The sequence below is a fragment of the Marmota monax genome, unplaced genomic scaffold (genome assembly GCF_021218885.2).
Source record: "Marmota monax isolate L192 unplaced genomic scaffold, Marmota_monax_Labrador192_F-V1.1 WCK01_AAM20220418_F8-fsc00037, whole genome shotgun sequence".
NCBI lineage: Eukaryota > Metazoa > Chordata > Mammalia > Rodentia > Sciuridae > Marmota > Marmota monax.
In genome coordinates, this window is record NW_026693245.1 from 196,301 (window position 1) to 220,345 (window position 24,045).

Below are 24,045 nucleotides of genomic sequence, written 5' to 3' on the forward strand. Positions count from 1 at the left end.
ATGAAATCTATAATTTGAAGAACTAAGATGGCTCACCCTGGTCATAAGTAACCCATCAGTAATTTAGTCACAGAATCCTATTCTAATAAAGGTCATTAGGGTCATACCTCAAAACAAGGTGATTCTCTATTCTTGCATGGCATACCACAAAACATTATATACAGATATGAATGCTATAACTTCAGTGATAATCATTTTCAATAATGATGACATACTAGTTGATATGTTGGATGTTTTGTATGGCATGAAAGCACATGAAGTTGATTATAGTCGTTGTATTTGAGCAATTATGACAATCTGTGTCATGTTCTAAATATGAAAGACTTAAAGGAAGAGCTTATATATTAAATATGATATATAATTTATATATTTTATAGTAAATACTTTTTTTAGTGTTAACATAAAAATCCATCATTCTTTAAAATTTGAAATGACATATTGCAGTATTTTCTTTCTAATGACAGTTTGACAGGTGTCATGTTTATGTATATATACATGTACATACATATGTATGCTTTTATTATATGCCTACTTTATATGTAAATACACTTAAACCCAGAAAAAAATCAGAGGAAAATAAATACAAAATCAATCTTTTTATTTTAGGTTATTTTCATATTATAATAGTAAAATATTTAAATATCCATGAGCATGGAGAACGTATATTCATAGTTTTATGATAATCTAATAGATTTTCTTCTAATAACTTTTGAATACATAGGTTTGAATTCTCTGTCTCATCCTTCTGTGCTACTTTCAGAAGATAATACTCCATGAATATTTTCACATTTGTGTACTGTCAGGGCTTTCTGAGCAAATAGTATAAAAAGACATTAACTTTAGTAAATATAAAAGTTATACTACTTGTGATATGAAATTTTTAGATTCCACATGAGTCAGACCATGCAGTTTGTCCTTCTGTGCTGGACCTATTTCACAAAGCATAACCCCTCCAGGCTCATTCTTGTTCTTTCAGGTGACAGGACTTCATGCCCAGTTACCAGAGATGGGGCAGGAAGCCAGGAGACAAGATGGAGAGGTTGGGCACCAGCACTGTGCTGCTGTTAGATAGGAAGGACAAGTTCTGGTGTTCTATGGAGCACTGAGGTGAACATAATTAGCAATAATTCATTGTATATCTCCAAATAGTTAAAAAAGGGATTTAGACTATATTCACTGTATAGAAATGATAAGGCATAAATATAAAATATGCTAATTGCCCTGAGTTGATTATTATCCAGGTTCCTAATCAAAACATCATATTGTTCCACATAAATGTGAATAATATTATGTCAACAAAAAATAAAAAGGAAATTTTGGAAAAAATAAATAGAATGTCTTCACAATAACTGCAGTGTGACCTGTTCTTAGTGAATTTGAAAGAGTCCACTACCATCCACCATGATATGTGTTTAAAGAATTTGACTAGAGAATTGAGTATATTTTAAGATCTTTAAAGCTGTTTAGAGTTGCTACTGTACTCCTAGGATGAGAGAATGACTAAGGCTTTTGCTTTCTTCTCCAGTTCTTCATGCATCTTGTACGAAACAGAACATTCTCTAGACCCTATCATGGAACACAGTTAACCGGAGGGTTTTTGAGTCATACTTGGTATCTCTCCTCCATCAGTTTTGCCAACAGGTAGAGAAGAGAAGAGATAATATCATTAATGAAAGGGAGACTTTGTTATAAATCTTTCAGATATTAACACAATTAACTGAAATATAATTTCATGTATAATTTTATGCCAACCATTTATCAATTCTAGACGAAATATAAATGTTTTGAAGTAATTTATCAATCATGACCAAAGACAACCTAACTACTTATATACCTGATGAGAAAATGGAATTCTTCATTTAAACTATACAATAAAGAAAATTTCAGGAATAGACAAGTTAACCAGTACTTTTCCCAAACATTTATGAAAAAAATAATACAGACAAATATCAGCTTTTCCAGAATATAGATAAAGGGTATGGACTTCCTGATTCATTTTATGAGGTCAAGATAAGCTGAGGGTAATACCTACAAAGGATATTAGAAAAAAGACATAAGCAGATAAATAACTCCTATGAAAATTAAAAAAAAAAAATCTATACAAAACAGTAAATATGACATAGTAATGTGTAAAGCAAATAAGTGTTATTTTGCATAATATGATTTTTCTATCAATATAACTACTCACATTAATAAGGAAATGTGAAAAAAATGTTCATTATCATCCTCAGACATGACTATTTTATTTTTTTCCAAAAAAGGCCAGATATTTAATAATATATGACAACTAGCTATGGATGATGAATGACAGTGAAATGTGAACAAGTACTATCATTTCTAACTGAAAGGCTTTTGCTTCTAATGCTTACCTTCTCCTTTAATAGTAAAACATTAAGTGCTCTCCCTGTAATGCCATCAAGAAGATAAGCACATCCATTAGCTAAATTTTGACAACTTTTTTTCAGTTCCAAGTTGGTAAGATACAAAACAGACGAATAAAAATTGCAATGGAAAAAGTAAAATTTGTGTTCTCTTCTCAGATGCAATGATTTCATAAATAAAAATAAAACCTTATATCACAAACTACTAATTCAGTAATTAATTTAGCAAAGTCTTTATAAAAAATTCAACAATGTTCAGTTACAGTAGTAGAAACCTAAGCAATGGCTGTGGTAATTTAAATGTGCTCTATTTTTAGGACTTGGTCACATGGGCATAAGAATTTGTCAAAATGTATAAAATTAGACATTTACATAATATTTACAGTTATTTTTGTGATTTTTTCATGATATTAAATAAAACTAATTGGAAAATGAAAAACTGAATGCAATATGTTAACTTTAATTCAAGTTCCCCAAACTACTGTAGTAGTAGCATTATTTTAATATAGAGAATAGGAAATTGGTGTGGTACTGTTTATAAAACATTTCTCTATATTTGATTTTTATTTTACTATTTCAATATTATAGCATGTATTCTTGAAGGAGAGAAGATTATTTCTGTACTGGGTGATCAAAGAGAAAGTCAGAATTTTTTTCCAATCCAACAGCAAACAGCTCTCCCCTGTTTGCATAAAGCAGAAGACTCTTGGAAACACTGGAACATTCTCCCCAGTAACCATGCATGTATTCCACAGGACTGTAGATGCCAATTTCTATTCCTTTATGTTGACCATTTTAGAAAAAGAAGAAGGGTAGTATAAGTTCCCAAGGTCACTCTCAGGCTGTGTGGATAGGACCCCAGCTCTAGCAGTTTCATTCTGTGTCCAGGCTCAGATGTGACCTTTCTTTGTCCAGCTTCTGTCTTTCAGAGGAAATCTGGGTCTTCACATTTCAAGGAGGGTTCAGAAAGGAATTTGAAATCTCAATATTGTTACTTTACAAGAAGTAGTTAAATTATCTTTGGCTTAAATATTTTTGTAAAAAATAAAAACCGTTAATTTTTAATGAGAAGTTTAATATCATGACATATTCTAAAATAGTTCTGGAAGTAATAATAATAAGAATCATTATAGTAATAACATTGGCTAGGATTTATTGAGTATCACTGATGTGACATGAACTGAAACATGCTCATTTAACTCAGTTTATGGATGAAATGATTGATGGAAAGTAGTTTTCTTCATTTTTAATTTATACTGAAATCAAATTCTGAACTGGAGCAGACTCAGAACCACTTGACTCTAAACCCAGATCCTCGAAATGGGAGATTCTAAGTCCTTTCTACTTGAATAGATGCCATCATCTTAAGGAAGTGCCTTTGAGTTTCATCTGATTAGGTAATGGTTATTGATTTTTGCTGAATGATTTCATATTATGCAATGGATATTAAATAGTATGAGTTGTATTGTATTCTTACAAAAATATTAACTTGAATCAAATCAAGGGGAAGAAATTAGGCAATACTAATGGTGAGAGATATTAGTAAACAATTGGTTAAAATTGCTCAAATATGTCAATAATCTCAAAAACAAAACAAGGAGAGGAAAGTTCTATCATTAAACAGAGTAAATGAACATGAAACCTCAGTACAATTCATGCTTCTTACTTTGTCCCTCTATTTAAAAATATTCATGAAGGATAGTTTGAAGAAATTTAGAAAGCTTTGATTATGAACTATACATTAGGCAATATTTACATATTAGTGATAAATTGATCTATAATAGTTTGTAGATATTTTTTGAGAAAACTCCAAAGTGAGTTCTTTAATGTCAGTACCAATTTAAACTCCCACTACAATGTGTAAGAGTCCCTTTCCCTCTGCATTCTTTCCAGCATTTATGATTTGTATCCAGAACTCAAAGATCTCAACACTAAAATGAAAAAAACAAACAAAACAAAACAAAAAAACCCCACAAATAATCCAATCAGTAAATGGGCAAATAAACTAAACAGATACTTCTCAAAAGAAGAAATAATCAACAATTCTATGAAAAGAATGTTAATCTTCTGTGAAATGTTAACAACATTCACAGTGGGTGATATTTCCTTAGAAGTTAGGTCAGAGAATGAAAACTGAAATGATTCCTACTCCTGTAGGAATATTTTTTGTTGGCAGTACAATAAATAATAAAGGCAAACTTATATCAATTCTATCCAAATGCATATTTTCCATATATGTTTCAATGATTTTTAATGCCTTTCTTGCTTCAGGCGTCAACATGCGGGGTGAATTTGGATCTGATGGACCTTTTAGAATATCAAATAAAGGTCCCAATTCTCCTGTTGGTATGCCTAGATAAGGCCTTATCCAATTTATGTCTCCTAATAACTTTTGAAAGTTATTTGAGTTGATCTACTCGTATTTGAATTTTGGGTGGACGGACCATGGTTGAGGATAATAAAACCCCTAAATAATTAATTGGAAGATTTAATTGTACTTTATCTATTGCTATCTCTAGATTATAATTTTTTAATAAATTTGTAAGTGTGGCATAACATTCTAGCAAAGTGTTTTTATCTTTATGTGCCAATAACACATCATCCATATAGTGAAATATTTGTAGTTCAGGATTTTGATTTCTAAGTGGCTGGATTGCTTTGTTAACATAAATTTGACACATAATTGGACTATTAGCCATCCCTTGAGGGAGTACTTTCCATTCATATCTCTGATCAGGACCTTCATGATTTAGTGCAGGGATAGTAAATGCAAAATGTGGACTATCCTCGGGATGAATTGGAATTGAAAAAAAACAATCTTTAATATCTATAGCTAAAACATACCAGGTTTTTGGTAAAGCAGACAATTGGGGAATCCCTGATTGAGCAGGTCCCATAATAACCATCTCATTACTAATGGCTCTTAAATCTTGCAATAATCTCCATTTACCAGATTTCTTTTTAATGACAAAAATGGGAGTATTATGGGGAGATACGGAAGGTTGTATATGTCCCTCCGCTAATTGTTGTTTGACCAGATCATGGGCTACTTGTATCTTTTCTTTAGTCAGGGGCCACTGAGGAACCCACACTGGTCTTTCTGATTTCCAAGTAATTTTGATTGTCTCAGTGGCCCTTTCTGAAAACCCAATCCATGTCTATTTGTTTCTTGATCTATTTGAATTGGTGCTGTCATACCTTGTTCTTGTTTTCTTAATCTTTCTTCTTCCCTAAAGCCTTGTCTAGCCCTAGTAGTGGGCGCATTAGGATTGATGTTATTTGTTAATGTCAAACCTAATTGATCTAGGACATCTTGTCCCCATAAATTTATAGGAAGATGATCCAATACATAGGGCTGTATAGTTCCTTCACATCCTTCAGGATCCTTCCAATCTAATACCATTGCACTTCTATGGGGATTAGTTTCCACTCCTAGGCCTCGAAGCGTTTGAGTGGCTTGTTGTAATGGCCAATGTTTCGGTCATTCTTGATGAGATATGATGCTAAGGTCTGCACCTGTATCAGGTAGCCCATTAAAGTCATGTCCTTGAATATTTAGTTTTAGCATTGGGCGAGAATCTAGATTTAAAGACAGCATAGCCCAATCTACACCTGTGGAGCCTAATCCCCTGGAACCTCTTTCTACAGTACGACTGGAAAATTTATCATGTAGGCTGGGTATTATTAATAACTGTGCTATTCTATCTCCTGGTGAAATTACTGATATACCTCTTGGAGAACTAGCTATAATTTTTATTTCACCTTCATAATCAGGATCAATTACCCCAGGACTTATCATAAGTCCTTTTAGTGTTGAAGAACTGCGTCCCAATAATAAGCCTAATGTTCCTTGGGGAAGAGGTCCTTTTACTCCTGTGGGAATGATTTGAACTCCCATCTCTGGAGTTAGTACTGCTCTGGCAGAGGCGCAGATGTCCAACCCTGTGCTCCCTCTAGTTTGTTTGATGAGGGATTTAATGGATAATGCGTCCTGGGCACTACCTTGATGGTGCTGCTCGGTTCCTCCATTGCCCTGTATATTTGTGGTTTTGGGCCCTGGAGCATTGGGCCCTCCAGTCCGTTTTTTGGCAATGGAGCCTGATGTCTTTCTCCACGATATCGTGGGTAAACACTTGGTCCTTGTCTGTTTTTTGATAACGGAATACCTTCTATGGTGGTTTGAGAACGGCATTCATTAGCCCAATGTTTCCCTCTACGGCATTGTGGGCAAATACCCGGTATTCTATTCCTTTGATACCTAGCCTTGTTAAACCCTCCTCCTATGGGGCAACTCCTTTTAAAATGTCCTGTTTGATCAAAATTATAGCATGTTTTTGGCCTGGCATCTAATGCCTGTTGTACTGCTGCTAAGACTTGCCCTTGTTCATTAATGTCTCTACATAATTTAATATATGTGTTTAAATCTTCATGTTTCCATGGTCTGATGACCTCTCTGCATCAACGATTTGCTTGGTCATAAGCCAGTTGTTTTATAAATGGCATTGCCTGTTCTGTATCTCCAAATACTCTAGATGCTGTCTGAATAAGCCTATCTACAAATTCAGCGTAAGGTTCATTAGCTCCTTGTATTACCTTAGATAATTGTCCTTGTAAATCTCCATGCCCCTGTAAAGTTTTCCATGCCTTAACTGCGTCTGCAGCAATTTGTGCATATACGCCAGGATCATATTCAATTTGTTGCTGTTGACCCTCATAAGGTCCTTTTCCTAATAACATATCTAGATTTCTTTGAGGGTAACCAGCTGCTGCATTTCGCCTAGCTGTCTCCATGCAAAATTCCTCATTGGCAACCTTCCATAACAAATATTGTCCTCCATTTAGCACAGATCGACACATGTTAGCCCAATCTGCTGGCGTCATGTCTAAGTTGGTAATGGATTCGACCATGCTCACAGTGAAGGGTGCTTGTGGCCCTTAGGTTGTTACAGCCTCCTTCAATTGCTTCACTGTTTTGAAATCTAAAGCACGGTGAATTCGTTGCCCTCCTGCCTGCTCAAGTACAGGTCATGCTAATCTTTGGGGTCCTGCCTCAGGATTCCGTCCATCAACTACGGGAGTTGAGGGCCGCTCAGCTGTAGATGGAGCTGTTGGTTGAATTACGCCCTCTGGTGATAGAACGGGGTTAGTAGCAGCCTCCTGTTGTAATTCCCCGCCTGATGGTTGTTTTTCCTCTAAGCTTTCTTTCTTCAAATCTTCCTCTGTCTGACTAGCTTGAGAGACCTTCTCTTTCGCTTGACCTAACATGTTTTCTACCATAGTCTGGACCTCTAACAATTTACTTAACAGTCTTTCGGTTTGTTTTTTACTAGTTTCTAATCTACTATAAAGGTAATGCAACACAATAAGATAGCATAAAACAAAACTGAAACAGAATGAAACAAAAACCGAACAAAGAATAGTTGTATCAATTTTCTCTTTCTCAGGGCCGAACAACTTCAAACCTTGAGCCAACCATTTTTCCCAGTTTGCCTGAGAAAATTCTAGGGATAGGCAGCTTGAAACAAAAACAAGATAAATCAAAATGAGAACACATTGTTTTTTGAAATGGTCACCCATTTTGTTGCCTTCCCTCAGGGGCGAGCAATTTTACTCACCTCCAAGCTTCAGGCGTTCCCCGTGCGGGCCGCCAGTTGCCGCAGTCTGGCTGGGCACAAAATCACAAGCCACTCAAGCAGGAACAAAGTTTATTTTTTGAAACTGCCGCCAATGTCCAGTACCGCCCGGGAAGAATTTTTTTCCACCCACGTGGCCTCCTCTGGGACCCGCAGAGAGAGCTCCTCCCCCGGAACTCCCTCCTACTGTACTTCCCCAACCAATGGGAACTCTCCAGGAGTCCTGTGGCCTAGGTGAACAGCAGGAGTCCAATATTCATATGAATGCAAATCTTAACATAATCATATCATCTCAATGGCTAGCTGGCCTCACCTTTCGACCAAAAATGCCATGCATCATATACTTGGCTCTTAGCAATTGGTATTTAAATAAAGTATTTTACAGATGACTATATGCAGAGAATGCCAAGTAATATATATGTACATATACACAAATGCAAGCCTCTCTTTTGGGGGAACATAAGAGAGAGTTTTTTGGGTTTATATTTGTCTTACTGCACTGATTGGGAATGAATGCTAACAGAATGGAAGCTAACAGATTATTTGGCCTTTTATATCATAGGTGAGAGTGCCACACAAAAACTTCTAAATTAATGAGTTAGCAGACAATTTTATGTGGAAAGGTGTTACCCACCATCTGGATAATTAGAAAACTGATTAGTTATGAAACATGATTTTTCATTACTAAATAAAAATTTAGATCAAATAATTTGACTGTTTATAAGAAAATGCAATGAGAGCTATGAGTTCCTTATAAACATGGGCATCACTTTTTTAATGCTGCCTACACAATGGCCATAGATTTAGAAATTTCAAAGAATACAAATTTATTATCATGGTTTCTAAGAGTAAACAGTCTAGGCATGGATTAGGCAAGCCCTCTCCAGACTGAAACCTGCATGTCAGGCCACATTTGATTAAAGGATAAAAATAGCAAGTGAACAACAAAATTAATAACTAGTTAAATATATAAACAAGCAAACTGTGAGTGAATAAGTGTGCTCTGCTAATCCAGTCTGAAAAATCAACACCTGAATAGCAGGAGGAGATGGATCTGCTGCTTGAAAGATCCTAATCTAGATCAGTCCTTGATTTTACCAGCAGGTGTGTTGCCTGAAGTATAGCAATAGAACAAATCCTAATTAAATCAAAAGTAAGTATTTTAGCAGGGATGAAGTCTTTTCACTCAGGTCCATCTTTCTGATAAATCTGAACACTAATCAATGCTATGTCCAATGGTTTTAGACAGAGTGGACTACAGATACCCTTGGGGAAATATAATTAGAAGGGGAGAATAGAGCTTCAGAACAATGGGAACAATAAATAAATAACCAGTGTGAAAGACACACCCAGCTGAGAGTCAAAGTAACAAAATACTGAGAGTTTGATGGCAAGCAAAAGGAGTTGGAAATTTACAAAGGTAAAAGTGAAGGAATCAATTATCTCTATAGAATCAAGGGTGTGAAAGCTGCTAATTATATTTCTTTGTATAATTGTATAATCATAAAAAGATGTAGAAAATCCCAGATCTACAGTTGGACCATGAACAGAATGGTGCCCAGAGCAGACTGATAGCAGGTAAACACTAATGCAGGTAAGGTGATTTCCCAAATTCCACTGGGAACTGTAAAAGTGTGGTAATAAAATATTTTAATTGGGAACAAATTGACATTTTCATTCAGGTCATTAATTAATTCCTCAGAAAAACTTAAGTTTTGAATTTTCTATATATGTATCAGGGACAGTAGATTGATTTACACCTGTCATACCAGGTTACAGGTCAGAAGTCCTATCTGGAGACTATAGGTCCACAATTAAGTTGCTCATGAGTTCCCTCCCTGTGAAAACTGTAGAGAACAGTCTGTCCCTTGCCTCTTGCAGTTGGTAGCTGCCACAGTCTTTCTGGGCACAAATCACGAGCCACTGGAGCAGGAACAAACTTTATTTCTGAACTCTACCAGCACACTCCACACACACTCCCCGGGAACTCTCCCTAATGCCAACCACATGGCTCCTCCAGGAACACACCAACCCGAAATCCCTCCTCCGGCACTTCCCCAACCAATGTTAACTCTTCAGGAATCCCCGGAGAGCTCAACCAGAACTCAATGGGAACTCCTCCAGAACTCAAAAGTCATCATCTTAATGGCTCGCTGGCGTCACCTCTGAACCACTACTGCTGGCAAAAATGCCATGCATCATCCCGACTCGGCTGTGGCCCTCAACAGGTAGCTCCATATAGTCCATGGCACAAGACTGTATCCCTCTAATTTCTGCCTCTGTGGTTACATTGCTTTCTCCTCTTCTCTGTCTTCTATTCCATGTTTCTCTTATAAAGTCACTTCTTGTTGCACTTAAGAGTTCTCTTGTCAGATCCAGGATAATCTACTCATCTCATGATCCTTAATTACATCTGCAAAGAATCTTTTTTCAAATATGGTAACATTTATAGGTTCCAGGAATTAGAATGTTGGGTGCATCTGCTTGGGCCATCCTTTGGCCAACTTCATTAGCTATCTCTGCATTTCACTGACCAGGACCACTTTCAGGGGGCTGTTGAAAATATTTTTATATGAGACCATAGGGATCATGGTCAGTTTTCATTGGTATGGGCAATTTGGTTACCAGTCTTCACATTCATATTTGGGTTTGTACTTGTTCTGATTAAGTTCTTTGTCACATTATATGTTTAGATTTTTAATACCATGACACTGCATGTAAAATACATTGTATATATTTTCTGATTGACCTTCCCAACCCACTTTCTTCTCCATTCTACTTTATATCCTAGGAGTCTAAAAAAATGTATGAACAATATTTTGGGTTATTTAGACGTCTGAATTTCTTTTGGATATTGTCAGTTGGGAGCTCCAAGAGGAAAACAGAGGAAATGAAGAGATTGCTCCTTTCATTTTGGAAATTACTAGGCTCTTTCTCTTGGGAGTTTTGAATTGATCTTGTCATTTGGCTGAAGGCTACAACTCCTGTTAGTCAGCTCTTCACACAGATTTTGTGTTTTCAGGTTCCTATAAACGCTCCCTTAATGGGAACTGCAAGTACAAGGGTGTCTGTGGAATATATGTCACTGGGATATTTCATGTTCCCTTGTGGTCCCTTTATACCCTCCTTGATCATATTTTTTTGGAAAGATCCTCACTCCAACTCTCTTTATATTACCTGAGTTTCATATACTACATTTTTCTAGATTTTTACTTAAACATATTTTCCTACTTAAAATTCTCTCAAAATGGGGACAAAAAGATCCTATTCCCTAGGGAGGAGAGCAATCTGGTGAAAAATTTATAATATCAACTGATCTCTGAACCAGAATATTTTTTTTAAAAGAACAAGCAGTAGAGAAGCAAAAGAAACAATCCTGAAAAAAATCAGGCAGAGTAGATAGTAAAATGAAGCTTAAGTATGAAGCTAAATCAATATACACATTGATTGAATCCCCAAACTTGATCTCTGCATTTTGAGTTTAGAATGCTAGAAATTAACAGATTGTTAGTGCTCACTGCTTTCTACACACCTATCCAATTTAATGAAGCAAGCATCTAGAAAGGTGTTCTGTACAGAAATGAAAAGTAAAAACACAAAGTAATCCAAATACATATAATTGGATTTCTTTGAAAAAAAAAATCCTGAAATTACATTCATCTGGTTACCTTCAGAGAAGTTTTCCATTGAGAATACTGCACACATATGTATACAAAACAACATTGTTAATTGATTCTTTTCTTGCAATAATGTAAGAGTTACACTTAAGGATATCAAATATTCAAGGAAAGACTTTAATATTAGATAAATCAAAACAAACAAATAGTAGGGCTATGAGAGTAAAAAGGATAAGAGGAAAAAGATAATTAATGAATCATAAGAAAAGTTTAGAGAAGGTGGATAATCTCAGATAACTAAAAGCAATATCTACACAAGTGGAACACTATATTGTTTAGAAATAAATAAGAAAGTTCTTTTAAAATATGCTTTATTTTTTATAATATGGAAGAAAATTGAGGTAATTTCTGAGAAAACATAAAAAATATAAGAAAATAGAAAATACTAGAAAACAGATAAGAAAAATGGAATTATGCTGGAATATCCAATATCCAAATGCTGGAAGTTTCATAATTGGAAAACAAGTATACAATGAAGAGACTATTTTAAAAGAAAGAATGTAAAATAGTCAACATTGAAAAGCAAGAATTTTTGGATTCTAAGTGCTTTGTATTTACAAAGCACATGAAAAATAGACCGATTAATTCTAAGATGCATCATTACAATTTCTGAACAGGCATGAAGAAAGCTCTTATTACCTTCTTGAGCATGGGTAGGGAACCAAATGAATCATAGATGAAAAATAAATCAGAATGGAACCAGACTTATAAGCACCAAACCTGAAAGTTAGGGAAAAATAAGCAATCTCTTCCAATGTTTTAAACAATAGTGATTTCCAATCTAGAATTCTGTATTTTAACTATTCAGATGTTATGGTTTTGATATAAGGTATCCCCCAAAAGCTTATGCATGAGACAAAGTAAGTATGCTCAGCTATAAACAGATCAGATTATGAGAGCTGTAACCTAATGAGTGGATTGGTATGTCTGATTGGATTGACTGGGTGGTATAACTATATTTGATAGAGTGTGACTGGAAGAGATAGGTCACAGGGAGTTTGCCTTTGGGGTTTATATTTCTTCCCTGGCAAGCACAGCTCTCTCTCTCTCTCTCTCTCTCTCTCTCTCTCTCTCTCTCTCTCTCTCTCTCCCTCCCTCCCTCCTTCTTGGTTGTCATGAATTGAGCATCTTTTCTCCAATGCGTCCTTTGGCCATCATATGCTGTTTCATGTCAGACTGAGAGCAATGAATTTGGCCAAGCATACACTAGAAATCAGAAACTGTTTGCCAAAATAAACTTTCCATTGTAATCTCTTCTTGTCATGCCTTTTGGTCAAAGTCAAAAAAGATGACTAAATCATTACCCAATAAAAGTTTAGAATGAAATTATTTTTGACATATGGATTCTCATAATCTTACCTTCCTTTCCTCTAAGGAATATTCCAAAGGGATGAACTATAAAAAAGAAAGAAAGAAAAACAAAGAAGATTCAGGAAATAGAAAACAAAAACATTTAGAAAAGGAAATAATGAGAGACCTTCTGTGACCATTTTATAACCAGACTGGGGAAACACTAGTGCTGAAATTAAATCTTTATTAAAATAAATGCAACTAATACAATATCTAAGCATTTTAAAACACTTAGAAAACATCTTGGTAAATGTTTTATGAATCTATTGAAACACTTTAGGAAGTTAAAAATAGGAATATAAACTAACTTCAAAAAGAGGATATTACAAATGTCAGAAAACTTTTAAATTTTCATATGAAAGGAAGCTTCCTGGATTAGCTGTGGTAAACATTGCTGTTTTCAGAATATGTAATCATTGATTACATACTCAAAAGCAACAAAACAACAACATTGGTAGAATAAAGGGAACAGGTGAAAGGAGGACATTAAAGAAGAAACTCTTCATTTGGTATCATAGTAAGTTGTAGTACAATACTTAAAATCAATAAATTGTGAAAAGGTGGTAAAAAATGCACTTAGAAAAATGGGAGTTATTTGCAGTCCCACCAGCAATGTATGAATGTGCCTTTTTCCCCACATCCTCGCCAACACTTATTGTTGTTTGTCTTCATAATAACTGCCATTCTGACTGAAGTGAGATGATATCTTAGAATAGTTTTGATTTGCATTTCTCTGTTTGCTAGAGGTGATGAACACTTTTTCATATATTTGTTGATTGACTTTATATCCTCTTCTGAGAAGTGTCTGTTCAGGTCCATGGCCTATTTGTTGATTGGGTTATTTGTTTTTTTGGTGCTTGGCTTTTTGAGTTCTTTATATACCTTAGAGATTAGTGCTTTATCTGATGTGTGAGGGGTAAAAATTTGCTCCCAGGATGTAGGCTCTCTGTTCATCTCACAGATTGTATCTTTTGCTGAGAAAAAAAAAAAAAAAAACTTTTTAGTTTTATTCCGTTTAATTTATTGATTCCTAGTTTTAATTCTTGTGCTATAGGAGTCTTACTAAGGAAGTTGGGGCCTACTCCCATATTAATAAGACTAGAGCCTACTTTTTCTTTTATTAGATGCAGAGTCTCTGGTTTAATTACTAGGTCCTTGATCCATTTTGAATTGGGTTTTGTGCATGGTTAGATATAGGGGTTTAATTTCATTTTGTTGCACATGGAATTCCAATTTTCCTAGCACCATTTGTTGAAAATACTATGTTTTCTCCAATGCATATTTTTGGCACCTTTATATGGAGATTCCTTGGAAATCTGGGAATGGAAACACCATTTGACTCAGCTATCCCTCTCCTCGGTCTATACTCAAAAGACTTAAAAACAGCACACCACAGGGACACAGCCACATCAATGTTTATAGCAGCACAATTCACAATAGTTAAACTGTAGAGCCAACCTAGATGCCCTTCAGTGGATGAATAAAACAATGTGGCATATATACACAATGGAATATTACTCAGGAATAAAAAAGAATAAAATTATGGCATGTGCAGGTAAATGGATGGCATTGGAGAAGATAATGCTAAGTGAAGTTAGCCAATCCACAAAAACCCAAATGTTGAAACTTTTCTCTGGTATAAGGAGGCTGACTCATAGTGGGGTAGGGAGGGGGAGCATGGGAGGAATAGATGAACTCTATATAGGGCAGAGGGGTGGGAGGGAAAAGGAGGAGGCAGGGGATTAGCAAGGATGGTGGAATGTGATAGATATCATTATCCAAAGTACATGTATGAAGACACGAATTGGTGTCAACATACTTTGTATTCAACCAGAGATATGAAAAATTGTGTTGTATAAGTATAATAAGAATTGCAATGCATTCCGCTGTCATTTATTTTAAAAAATAATAAAAATATGGGAGTGAACATGAAAAGAAAAAGAAAAAAAGGGTTTTCAGAGTTATTTCCAGAGAAAGGCATGAGAGTACATGTAGTCAGCTAAGGCCTGGGCGTTTTTAATATCTTAATGCCCTTTCTGTTTGATATCACATGCATTTACTAATCTGATTAAAAATAGGAAATAATGCTATGCTCAGAACAAATAACAAAAAGAAAAATTATTTTCAAAAGGCTGTTTATTAATATTTTAAGAAACATAAATCTCTTCACTCAGCAGCCAGTTATTGAAATTCTGTTATATGTTTGCTACCATGATAAACTAGGTAGATACTTAAGAAAGTTTAAAATTGAGTTAGAATCCATCATCCTCAAAGATAATATTTTTCTTGATTATGATCTGCTTATTTAATACTCTTTGTTGTTTATCTTACTCCAGATCTGTAAATATCCACTAAGAGGTCATGTTTACCACTAAGCAGAATACAGTTCCATGTGAAGAACAGTCACTCCACTGTATTGAGCATATTTTTGTAAACTTGAAAGGAGTAGGTATTATGTAGTCCTACAGAGTGATTTGAAAGAGAAAATCCTGTGGCTTAGACAACTAAAAGAACAATAACAAGGGTAGTGTTATGATTTAGATGTGAGCTGTCCCCAAAAAGTTCAGGTATGAGATAATGCAAGATTTCTTAGAGGTAAAATGATTGTGTTACAAGAGCCTTAACCAAATCAGCGAATTAATCCCCTGATAGGGATTAATTAAGTGGTAATTTATGGCTGGAGGAGTTGAGTTACTGGGGACAAGCCTTTGGGGTATATATTTTGTATCTGGCCAGTGAAGTCTCTCTTGGCTTCCTGATGTCATGTATTGAGCTTCTTTCCTCCACCACACCCTTCTACCATGATGTTCAGCCCCTACTTGAACCTCAAGGAATAAAGCCAGCCATCTATAGACTGAGACCTCTGAAACTGTGATTCCCCAAATAAACTTTTCTTCCACTAAAATTTTTCTTGTTAGGTCTTTTGTCACATCAGCCAAAAAGCTGACTTTAAAATAGTTACAAAGTCTGTTTATCACTGAGACCACATGAACATATAATGATAAAGGAAATATTTACTCAGTATGAATATAAACTTCTTGTTAGTGTGACATATAAACATGATGAGTAAATATGCTTATGAATAAGAGATCGTGTAAGTCCCTAGGCTTAAAAAAATAAAATGCTGGGCTGGGGATGTGGCTCAAGCAGTAACACTCTCGCCTAGCATGCGCTGGGCACTGGGTTCCATCCTCAGCATCACATAAAATAAAGATGTTGTGTCCACCGAAAACTGAAAAATGAATGCTAAAAAAATTCTTTCTCTCTTAAAAAACAAAATAAAATGCTTTTAATATAAGATATTATTCTACTTAGTAGAATAGTAATATTCAGAATTTACCTTAATATTATTATAAAATATATATTGAGTATAATGGACCACAAAAGATTTATATGATCTATCTCATTTATGATATTGAACTGGAACAGAAATTTTTAAAAAACTTCTAAATGATATTTAATGCAAATATTTTGGGTTTTGGAATGATCAAGGGGTTAATAACAAACTTACTTTAAAACAAAACATTTTTCCATACATAAAATATCTTAGTTTTTTCCTTCAAATATGGAGTATAATAGTGATATACATGTATATATGTGAATATGACTATTATTGAATTTAATAGAAAATTGTCACTGAATGTTTTTGAAATTTTGGGAAAATATATAAAATTGTAAACACTGCTTATTTAGCTGAATTCTCTAAACAGTTTGAACAACTTTTTGTGCTGTATGCAACAGAAACAATTTTAGTAAATCTATGAAAACATACTATTCAAGGAGTGGTTGTAATAGAAGATATGGTATATATGGTGACCTGTAAGCTGTCCAAAACATTTTAATTCCAAAAAGCACTGAATGTAAACAATATGTGATTCGCTCCCAACCCAGGAGTGTTTATTTTTTTGATTGATTTGATCAGTGTATTATAGTTAGATATAATATTGGGGTTCATTTTGACATAATCATACCTTCATGGAATATAATTTGCTCCGTTTAAGTCCCCAGCACTTCCTCTTTCTGCTCCCTTCCTTCACTCTACTGGGCTTCCTTCTATTTACTTACTGTTTTCCTAATCGGTGCCTTATAGATATAATGAAAGATGGTATATTTATAAATGTATATAACATAATTTGGTCAAAGGTTTTAAGAGTCCTATGGCTCCAGATATCTAGCCTATTTATAACAATTCGGATATGTTACAAAATATACTCAAAGATGATGTTACCAAACCCAATTTCATAACTTAAAATAGGTATGTATTATATATAACTTTGAAATGATATTTTCTTTAGTTATATAATTTTTAAGAAAGAGCTCCTTAAAATTATTCTCTTTATCTCTTTTTCTATCTTTATTTTTTCTTTTTTGTGCTTTCAGATGGTACCTGTATTTCCTACATGCTTAACTTAGCATACCTCTATCAAATTTAAATTTTTATAGTTTTGTACAGAAATAATATTTTATCATGTTAGATTATGTATATTCAATTAGTTATACTTTTTTTTTTGGTACCAAGGATTGAAAAGAATTGTGCTTAATCACTGTGTCACTGAGCAACATTCCCATCCCCAGTCTTTTTTTTTTGGTACTGGGGATTGAACTCAGGGGCACTCAACCACTGAGCCACATCACCACCTCTATTTTGTATTTTATTTAGAGACAGGGTCTTACTGGGTTGCTTAGCACCTCACTTTTTGATGAGGCTGGCTTTGAACTTGTAATCATCCTTCCTATGCCCCCCAATACACTAGGATTACAGGTGAGCACTACTGTGCCTGACCCCAGACTTATTTATATTTTATTTTGAGACAGATAGGACCCTCACCAGTCAATGAACTTGCTGGTCCTTGAAACTGAACTTCCCAGCTTTAAAAACGGTGAAAAATGGTTTGCTTTGAATTTACTATCCTCCTCCCTTAGCCTCACCGAGTGCTGGGATTATAGGCATGTGCCACCATGTTCCAGCTAGTTATACTTTTTTAGAGAATATTGAAAAAAGGAATGATTTTAAATCTCTAAAATATTTTAACATCAGTGATCATTGTCTTTATCCCATGTTATTAATCATAGTCTTTTTGATTATATAAAATACTCATAGCTTTTTGAAATGGAAAATATTTGAGGGAATCATATACCATAATGTGAGTGCTATCATATTGAAATAATCTAATGTGGTCTGACCATCAGTGAAGATAAGTATAGTTTCAGTGGACTCAGAAGTCAATCCAAATTTAGCTCCACCATCTACTGTGGTAGTTGCTCAGTATCTCATAGATTTTCATATAATTATTTACAAATTATAAAATGCAAATAAATAGCCCTTACAACACAGTGTTATTGTGGGATTAAGAATAAAATTTTATGTGAAATTGAAATACTATGACACTTTCTGACACTCGTAGTTGTCATGTGAGCAGATGCAATATTTTAATTCTTACTAGCATGTAATTAGGAACAGGAACTGAAAATAAAATAGAAAAACTATCTGGTAAAATATTTTCAGGGACAGGAAAAGTAGTTAATTTACATGGTGTAATCATGCAACATTAGCTTTAAATATGTAAAATCTCTATATACACTTGAAAATAATTCACATAGATCATTGAAAAGACAATGGAAACTGGCTCAAGGTACTTAGCTTTATTACTTTGATATGAGGTGTCCACTCCAAAACTCAGGTGTTGCCAGTGTGATAGTATTAAGACAGGGCATCTAAGAGGTAATTATATCATGAGGGCTCCTCCCTCATAATAGGAATGAGTGAAGGCATTCATCCTCTTAGCCTTACTGCTGTCTTCTTTGTGAGAACACAGTGGCTCATTTCTCTGCAGAAAGAAGTATTGAAGGCATCATTTTGGAACCACAGATAGGACCCTCACCAGTCATTGAAACTGCTGGTGACTTGAAATTGAACTTCCAGCTTTAAAGATGGTGACAAATGGATTGCTGGCCTTTATAAATTACCTAGTCTGTGGTATTTTATTACAGCATCACAAATAGACTACAATGCCTTTATAGTGGCTGTCTCTTTGGGTGTGTCTCCTACATAGACAATGTATTCCTTCTTTTCCTATTCCAAATTGTATTAAAGTAATTGTGATACCACTTATATGGTAATACAGTAATCAACTTAATCAACTTGCAAAGGATTTTAATGAGATGAATGCATTTGGCAGGAAGGAATATGCTCATATTTGAAAACTAATTTTTTTTCATTGAGTGTTACTTTCATTCAAATGAACTTGTTCCATTTCAATTTATTCTACAAGCACAAATCTAACATTTAAAAAAAAAAACTTGGCCATTTCAGAGATTGATTTGAACAATATTGAACCTCCTCATTCCTTAAAGAACAAAATTCATGTCCCTCTTTTGACATATAAGGAGTCTAAAAATAACATATAATTATCCAACAGAACCTCTGCTCATAGAATTCCAGACATCTTTAATGGTGCCAAATGATAGAGGAGGGGAACCACAGGGTAAACAGTGGCCTTTGCACTTCTTTTCAAACGTATATTTCTCTCTAAATATATAGCTATCAAGTCATTTGGAAATAAGCTTGAATACCTCCTCTGTCAGGTGATGGGTAATTCCCATCCTCCAGCACTTTCTGGACATTGCCTGATAATTGCTGAAACTCCACCTCACAGCTTAGACACTACATGGATTCTCATTGCCATTTTTGAAAAATTTTAAAGCAGTTTTTAGGTCAAATGTAGTTAACAGCTTCACCTTTCAATAAGACCTTTTCCTCTCATAACACTGGTGACCTTATTTATAAAATAAAATGTCATTCTGTCACATAAGCTTGCAAACTTTCCAAAACAAGCTCATTAGCAAATAATGATGCCAAAAGAGTGACTTTTTAAATGTCAATAAATACATTTTACATCCTTCTGATAATCTGTGAAAAGTAAGTAGATAAGTAATTATCAGAGAAATACCTTTCTCTGCAGAGAAAGAAAAAATATTTCTGTAAAACTTTAAAAGTTATATTTAAAATGTAAAGAAAATCAATGGTTCTACTTAGTTTTCACAATAGGAAACAATTTTAATTGAATTCTAAACCTTAAGTGGCCTATTTATACAAAATCTGCTCAAATATAAGGAGCATGAAAAGGTGAAAATTTTTCAGTAAAATAACCTCTCATTCAAACCTTATCTATGTCTCCAAATTACCTCAGAAATACTTTTCCTACTCAAGTCCAGATGTGCACACACACATACACACACACTTAGACAGTGGAAGACAAGAATGTTGAAGGAATATTTCATCAATAATTACCTGTCTTCTGTTATGAGCACTAGTGATCTTACAATATATTTTGGCCAGGTTAATTAGGAAATGCTATAGTTTACTATGGTCCAATCCAGTTAAAAAAATGAAATAGTAACATTTACTGAGAGGTGGAAGGAAATAGAGAAAAGTTATGCTAAGTGAAATAAGCCGGGCTCAGAAAGTCAAAGAGTCGAATGCTTTCTCTCATAGGTGTAAACTAATACAAAATAAGGGAAAGAAGCAGTCAGGGAGGGGATCAAGGATTGGATCAGAAACATACAGGGAAGATCAGTGATGTAGAAGTTGGAGAAGTTGATGTGAAGGAGAGAGGAAAGAAAGGAAAGAAATATGGAATGAATCTAACAGAGTTACATTATATATTTGTGTGTGTGTGTGTGTGTGTGTGTGTGTGTGTGTACCAAGGGAATTTCTTCTTTATGTATATATAGAAAGTAGCAATAAAAAGTAAATGGATCACAGTGGCATATGCCTGTAGTCCAGAAGCTTGGGAGGCTGAGACAGGAGGATTGCGAGTTCAAAGCCAGCATCAGCAATGGTGAGGTGCTAAGCACCTCAATGAGACTCTACCTATAAATAAAATACAAAATAGGGTTGGGAATATGGCTCAGTGGTAGAGTGACACTGAGTTCTATCCCTAGTACCAATAGATAGATAGATAGATAGATAGATAGATAGATAGATAGATGATAGATAGATAGATAGATAGATAGATAGATAGATAGATAGATAGATGGATAGGGCTGGGATTGTAGCTCAGTGTAAGGCACTAGCATGTGTAAGGCACTGGGTTTGATCCTCAGCACCATATAAGTAAATACATAGATACATAAAATGAAGGTATTGTGTCCATCTGCAACTAAAAGCAATTAATTTTAAAAAAAGGAGTAAAAGAAAGAAGAGGAGGAAGAGAAGTGGGAGGAGGAGGGAAGGAAAGGGAGGTGGAATAAGGATTGAAATCAGATTTCTTGTATGTATAATTTTGTCAAAAGGAACCCAAATGCTATGTATAATTATAATGCTCTAATAAAAAATATTTTTTAAAAAAAGGATTTCTCAAATATCCTCAAATGATTAATCAAGACCTTTGGTTGTATGTAATTAGAAATTGCTATTTTAAAGGAATCGTGGTCATTAAAGTAGATGGGTAAATATAATTATAAAATAATGATGAATATTTGAGGTTTTCCTAAAAGAGGCAATATTTTAGCAATATTTGAGAATTATTATAAACAAATCAAATAGGGATTTTTATTGAAGAATATGCTCCATGAAAAAGGAACTGAATTTAAGAGGATGCAAAGAATTAAATAAGATGTCCTCCCCCCGCCCCCCAAAAAAGAATAGTTCTTTTTACAGTTATGTGTTTCAAGGATTTAATCATTCTAGACTAAGGTAATACAAAATGACTATTATTACAGGTATTTTCATAGTCAAAATCTCTATTCTTAGAGTTGTGATTAGTAGAAAAATTAAATTCCCTTATCATAGAGCATGATATGTCTGAAGGTAGCAGGAAATATTGAGTATAACTACTAAAAAATGTACTGTTTTATATTTTATGTTTATTTCTAATCTATACATTTATAAATAATTTAAAAATACCTCAAATATTTTATTCTAGGAGACACACTTGCCATTGTTTCGTGATTATCGATGATTACCTTAATACAAAAATAACACATGACCTACATAAAGTGTCTGTTAAAATGTGGTGGGAACAGAAGAAAGCCCTACTATGATAATGGTCCAAGCCTTCTTTACTGCTGCAGCAAACTTAAGCTGTGACAGATGATTGACACATGAAGTTCCTAGATGGACACATGCCCATCTTCCCTACCTACAAGCAATTTCCTCACACCCTATGGCCTAGGTTTTTACACATGATAAAAGCATCTCCTCAGGGAACTAAAAGAGAATAAAACAAATTATTTGATTTTTTGCTAAATGAAATGAAAACTTAAAATCTGTGACATCCAATACGCCATGGCTTATATAAAGATAAGGGTTATTAAAATTTTGATTTTCCTCTTCTGAACTTTTAAAGGAGAAATGTTATGAACAAAGATGGCTGCCATGAAATCAATTTCAGATAAACTTTATGGATATTTCCTTATGGTCTCACAATGGCACCAAGCTGTAGAATAACCCTACAGCAGGGGATCCCCAGTGTGCATTGTCTCCTGTGTGCATTGTCATTTTCTAATACCATTGAGTCAAGTATAAGGCAAATATTGGTGTCTTCTCAGACTGAGGAATCTCATCATTATAAAAATAAAGTCAGACCACTTTTAAGTGACTTGATTGTAAACTTAGCTTTCCATGAATCATTTAGTACAAGATAAATGTGTCATTCTGCCATGTTCATTAGTATAATTTTAATTCATATTCACCAATTAAAAAAATAAAACAACTCTTCTTAAAAGAAAAGTTTGATAAAAAGAAATAGGCTTTCCAAGACAGAAGTTAGGAACCAAAATGAAGAAACAGAAAACAATAAAACTTCTTGTCAATAAAAATTTGGTGATCACTATATCTTTTAGCATGAATTTATCAAAGTCAGTTCTTACTGGCTCACAATAAACTCATAGCAATTTCACAGGGTGTTGCATACTGAATGACCTTTATTCTTTACCACAGTAGACAGGTCAGGAACTGAATATAAAATATTAATAACCTGTACTACAAATTCTCTGGATAATTCATTTTTCAAATATGTATTCTTTTTTATCACAGCATATTTATCTCTTTTTCTATAGAAATATATTTTTAATTTTTTTTCTATGAAAAATTGAAATCAATTATTTGTGTCAATTTTACCTCATGTTGTCATTGAAATTTCAGTATATATTGGCCAGACACAGTAGAGCAGCTCTGTAATCTCAATGGCTTGGGAGGCTGAGGCAGGAGGATGGCGAGTTCAAAGCGAGCCTCAGTAAAAGTGAGGCACTAAGCAACTCATTGAGACCCTGTCTCTAAAAATAAAAAAAAATTAAGGCTGGGAATGTGGCTCAGTGGTTAAGTGCCCTGATGCCCCCCCCACCAAAAAAATAGTGAATATTGACCAATAATTTTTGTGATACAAAGTAATTACCACCACAAATATTATTTAATTATGTAGTTACATAATGAGGACATGCTATATTGAAAATTTTGAGTTCACATTTTATTGTAATATAATATAAAAGGTACTGTATGAAATCTTTATTCTCAATCAATAAGATATGAGCTATATAACTAATTTCACTTCAGATAGAATTTATGGAGAATTTACTCATACTATAATTCTAACATGCCAAGAAAGCCACATTTTCTTATACATCTTTTTAATACACCATCACATCTGTTCTGTAAGGAAAAGTAGAATTGAATCATCTAGATTCTTACAATGTGAACAAATTAAACTAGAAAATGGAAGTTCAATACTGTCTTATACTCAAGAAAAACCACTTGAAAATGTGAACCAGGATCTCTATGGTTTAATAAGAGTCATGGATCAGTGAATTGTATGATAACATCAAAGGACAATGATACTCTGCCTTTTGCAATACTAGGATTTATATCAAACCTAAAAGTGAAGTAAAAAAATAAATTCTGAACAAAACATTACAATAAAATGTATGTGTTGTATTAATACCCCATCCCAAAGTTTGGAAGATGCATTATGAGAGTCAACCAACGATGATTGCTACTGTTGTTGA